Below are 6,000 nucleotides of genomic sequence, written 5' to 3' on the forward strand. Positions count from 1 at the left end.
AAAAGACAAGTGAATGCTCACTTTCATGGGAGCTGTCAGAATGATTTTATTTCAAGCCGGTTGTCAATGTTCAAACTCCATATTCTAGAAAGATGGTGTCTGAAGAAGATAAAGAATTCCTTATATATTTGTGGCAAATTACACTGCAAAAAAATGGGTGTATTTTGATGGCTGAGCCCACATTGTTGACATTTTACATAACTGTACAAAAAGTGAACTGTTCTAATTATTGACGTCAATGAGCCAACACATTCCTTTAGTGTATTCAAGGAATAAACTGAAACTCGGTACAACAAGGTCCATTCTTCATCCTGACTCTATGGAAAATACATTTTAATCCTGAAAGTGAACTTCAGATGATTGCATTATTTGGTGGAGTCTCTTCAATATTCCTGGTTATGGTTTCACAACGGTGTGTTTTGTAATGTTCAACATTAAGTTGTAAAGAGGCTTATTTGTGGAATCAGTTAGGTACTATGAAATCTAGTCTCTGTTGTAGGGAAAAGTAATAGTCAATGGTGAGAATAATAAGACCCAGCAAAAAGCAACAAGATAACAAGCTTCTAGTTACCTTTCCATTTCTACTTTGGTGGTATTTGGTGGTGTTAACGATTCAAACGATTTATAACAGTGTACAGAGATTTAATCAGATTTGTAATTTACCTGATTGAAATAAAACAAATACATTTAGGCAAACTTAATTTATTAATATTGGTGTAATGGATAAACATAAACTCTTCCATTCATTGAATTCCCAAGCATGGTTATCCTGATAATGTCAGGCAAGTTCAACTGACTGATTTATCTGCACTCCATGGTGTAATTAATTTAATATTGAAAGAATTTGATGATTATAAACATAATTTTCATTACTGCTATAAACTGCCTAATGGAATACTTTGCTTCTGAAAGCTAAACGTAAAATCTCCAAATTAATCTTGGTTCTCAATTGTCACTTCCTTATCTACATAGCCATTATAATACAGCACTTTGGCTTATTACATTATCTGTGAAGGAAATGTGATCATTGTTTTTAATCAATAGGTTGGCACGAATAGCAATCTATAAATCGATAATATTATTTGGACCAGGTTCAAAGGTTGAAAAAGACAACTAGTTCAATCGAAAATTTCAAAAATTATAATATTCCACACAATAGATTATCATTAAATTTTAAGCTTTGTATACTTTGTATTCTAAATGAATTTTCATGGAGGATAAGAAACCATAGAATATCAGTGCGATATTTTGATTCAGGAAGTGGAATATACTAAAAGGAATATACTTGAAATGGGATAATTACAACTTTTATCGAATTTATATGAGATAGTTTGAATCGGAAACGTAATATGAATTTGTCAACTTCTAAATAATTACAATTAAAAGTGACCAGTCAATTCCAATTTATAAAAGGAACAATCCTTGAATTTTCATAGCTTCAATTACATCTGGACTTATACTATTTCTAATTTAAGTTAGGAAATCGGGTTACCATTTCATTGCAAGAGTGCCAAACTAGGATGGGCATTTGGAGGTCTAAGGTGATGTGTCTATTCAAAATTTCTATCAAGCCATCTTGCCCTGGAAGCCTCTGATTAGATTAGATTAGATATAATTTATTGCCACACAGCCAGGCTGGTGGAAATTTGGGTTGTCTGCAGCGATACAATAATAAAGAACACACAACCACAATAAAACTGTAACACAAACATCCACCACAGCATTCATCACTGTGGTGGAAGGCACAAAATTTGGCCAGTCCTCCTCCATTTCCCCCCCGTGGTCAGGACCAGAGTCCAGAGTCAGTCCAGGATCGGCTCTTCCTCACCGGAGACCGCGGCTTTAAGTTGTTGTAGGCCGCAGGCCGGCGGTCAAGATTTAAAGTCCCCGCCGCAGCCAGAAGCACCGTAGACTGCAGGGCCGGCGGTTGAAGCTCCCCTCCAGGGGTGATGGTAAGTCCATGCGGATCTTCCTAAAAAATAATTTGGAGATATTACAGTTCAGAAATTGAACCCAATTGCGCCTTTTTTTAAAAAGTATAAATAAAATGTAAAACAGTTTTCAAAAAAATTAACATCCTAGCAAAAATGTCTTGTTGGAAGCAATTCACATCAGAACGGACAATACTTTTTACTGTCATTTCTGCATAAAAATATGTCATCCACATGCACACCACGCATCACTGCCTTACTGTTTGAGTAATAATGTGCGATCTACAATGTGCAGCAAGTCTGTAGGTCCGAAAGCACTTTCTGTAGCTGTATGCTTAAGGATAAGGGGGAAATCCTTTAAAACCGAGATGAGAAGAACTTTTTTCACACAGAGAGTGGTGAATCTCTGGAACTCCCTGCCACAGAGGGTAGTCGAGGCCAGTTCATTGGCTATATTTAAGAGGGAGTTAGATGTGGCCCTTGTGGCTAAGGGGATCAGAGGGTATGGAGAGAAGGCAGGTACGGGATACTGAGTTGGATGATCAGCCATGATCATATTGAATGGCGGTGCAGGCTCGAAGGGCCGAATGGCCTACTCCTGCACCTAATTTCTATGTTTCTATGTTTCTATGCAGTGGAAATGTCTGCTGCATCCTCAGCCCATGCCTCACACTAGCGTCACTAAGGTCTAAAGACTAAAGACTAAATCATGGAGTCACTCACTGCGTCGGACTGACTCAATATGTGCTGGCAATCCTGGGCAGCACTGTGGCACAGCAGTAGACCTACTATCTTCCAGCGCCAGAGACCCATGTTCGATCCTGACTACAGGTGCTTGTCTGTACGGAGTTTGTACGTTCTCCCCATGCCCTGCGTGGGTTTCCTCCGAGATCTTCGGTTTCCTTCCACACTCCAAAGATAGGTTAATTGGCTTGGTGTAAATGTAAATTATCCCTAGTGTATGTAGGATAGTGTTAGCGTGCGGGGATCACTGGTCGGTGTGGACTCAGTGGGCCGAAGGGCCTGTTTCCTCGCTGAATCGCTAAACTAAACTAAACTACTGATAGAAGGAAGGGAGTGTGACTACATACGCAGACAACATGCACCATTCTCTCCAGATTTTCTTTCGTCTCCATGACAACCTTTTGTGCTGCTTCTTTGGCTGCCAGGGAGGCTGCTCGTCTAAGGCCTCTACTGTTCTTGTTGGGAATGGCATGGTTGCTTTGATCTCTGCAAGCAGCTGCTACCCAGAACTTCCTGGATCCCATTTCAATGAAGTAGTCATGATGAAAATCACCCTATCAATCTTTTAAAGATTTATTTTCATCTGTTTTGTGATATCTTAGCTGTTTGCAATAAATGATAAATGTAGCACTCATTTAGGACACCATATTTCTCGGCACAAATTCTATTCATAATCAAACCTCAAACAGGTAGCAAAGGAACTAAAACTGCCAGCAATGTACTGTAACCTCACGGAACATAACAGGCCTGAACTTAATATTTTAATTTACAGCATTGGATGCTTACGTTTGTTTCTTCTGCAGTAGTTATTTTTATAGAAGTGTGTAGAAAGGCTGGTCAGTTGCCAAGTGAGATGGGCATGGATCCCGACCCGCAGTGTGAGAGAGAAAAATGGATGAGTAAAAGAGTAACGACTCCATGGCTGCCAACATTGGGTGAGAGCTACGAGTAAGAAATTGCGAGGGAGTGTAGTGACCGAGGGTGGGGGGGGTTGGTGTGTGGGAGGGGAGCTTTTGCATTTTTCAGGTTGAAATTGTGCAATCTGGTGCATACTGTAGTGAGTCTTTTAACTTACACTTGAATGCAACATTTATGCTTTAAATTGGATTAGGTATGAATAAGGTTAGGCTAAATTGCATTCCTAATTACATTCCACAGTAGAGCCAGGCTCTGATCAACAGGCGCAACACATGAATGACCTTAGTATATTCATGTATGGAAATCAGATTATAATTCATGCTGTTATGCATATATATAGAGAAAAAAAACCATTGAAACAAGGCATGAGGAGTCAGACTTCCATCACTGTTCTGCACAAATCAATTAATCTTACCCTTTGACTATAGAAACAAGACAAAAATAATGCCACATATTCAACCGTATATGGTTCAATGAAATTAAGATATATATGTAAAACATATAGAATGTAATAGAATAGAATAGAATAGAATAGAATAGAATAGAATAGAATAGAATAGAATAGAATAGAATAGATATATATGGAAACAGGCCCTTCGGCCCATCAAGTCCACACCGACCAGCAATCTACCATACACCAGTTCTATCCTACATGCCAGGGACAATTTACAGAAGCCAATTAACCTACAACCCTGCACTTCTTTCGGATATGGAAGAACCCGGAATTTCCAGAGAAAACCCATGTGGTCATAGGGAGAATGTACAAATACTGCACAGACAGCACCCGTAGTCAGGATCAAATCTGGGTCTATGGTGCTGTAAGGCAGCAACTCTACCGCTGTGCCACCGTGCCACCCCAATAAATTATTTTTTCCGTAATATATTTATTATGGTGTCACGTTAATAAAGATGATCACATGATTGTGACTTCTGCCCTTAGTTGGATAACACACATCTCCAGTCATTGTGTATTATGGCTGGTTTTCAACCTCTTCAGTCTGAAGGTCCCGAAACATCACCCATTCTTTCTCTCCAGAGATGCTGCCTGTCTTGCTGAGTTTTCCTAGTTTGCAGTGTCTTTCTTCAGTTTAAACCACCATCTGCAGTTCCTTCCTATTTGTTAAGCGAAACAGGTCCTATTCTCATAATATTATTCACCTCAACTAAGTATTTTCTTCACCTCCAACTAAACTACTTTTTTTCCCCAAAATCATCCAGTGGGCCGGATTGGACCCCTTTGTGGGCCAGTAGTTTGACACCCCTGCTTTAAACCAATGCCCTCTAGTTCTTGAATCACATATCCCGGGGAAAAGATTATACATTCACCTTGTATATTCCCCTCGTGGTTTTTACACACCTCTAAAATATTTGCTTTATTTTGAATTTCCAGCATCTGCATATTTTGGTTCCATGAATGTCAAATGGAATCATTAGTACTGCAGTCACATTGCCATTTTAAATGTTTAAGAAAGAACTGCAGGTGCTGGAAAAATCGATGTTAGACAAAAATGCTGGAGAAAGTCAGCGGGTGAGGCAGCATCTTTGGAGCGGTAGACAGAAATGCTAGAGAAATACTTGGGTCTGAAGAAGGGTCTCGACCTGAAACATCGCCTATTCCTTCCATAGATGCTGCTTCACCCACTGAGTTTCCCCAGCATTTTTGTCGACCTTGCCATTTTAAATAGTGTGCGATAGGCTTAAGCCAATCAAATTGCTCGTTCTTTACGGGAAACCCGCCGACAGAAAATTGTTCTCATTGGTGAGTGTGGAGAAGAGTGACTTTATGTGTTTATTTATTTATTTAAAGTTTAATTTTGAGAGTGAGAATTTCGTGAAATGCGTGAGTCTCACGCTCAATGTGTGAGAGTTGGCAGCCCTGCGACTTAAAGAGAGGGAGTGGGTGAGTGAGAGGTTGTGGGTGGTAGGTTTAGAATGGAAGAGCACAATTCAGGACCATCGATGGGCAAGAAAGGATCTGCAATGAGTAGAAGAGAGACCAAAGGGTCAGAAAGTCCTCCCTCTCCCAACTGACTGCTGGTAAAAGCTCTCCCTTTCAAGAGCCGGTACTTCTCCCCTGCATTTTATGGCTGCTTTCGATGAGTATGGGAAACCTGCTCAGCAACAATTCTGATCAAATTAGGTTCCCAATTGCACTGTGAGAACCCAACTGAGTGATGTTCAAGAGATGTCCCTTTCTCTCTGTGACAGGATAATCAAATGTCCTTCTGTCTATTGATGCACAAACAGTAACAGGAATATTTGTGGCAAGTCGGGGACATCTCTCTACGTTTCAATATCTAACCCAGTCAACTCCTATTGCCTGTGGAAGTCTGTATGTTTGTCTGTCAAGTAATAGCTCATTCGGAATTCCCATGATATCGCTGAAACTGGTGGAAAACATAGAGCT

Source organism: Amblyraja radiata, chromosome 20 (genome assembly GCF_010909765.2).
Source record: "Amblyraja radiata isolate CabotCenter1 chromosome 20, sAmbRad1.1.pri, whole genome shotgun sequence".
Lineage (NCBI taxonomy): Eukaryota > Metazoa > Chordata > Chondrichthyes > Rajiformes > Rajidae > Amblyraja > Amblyraja radiata.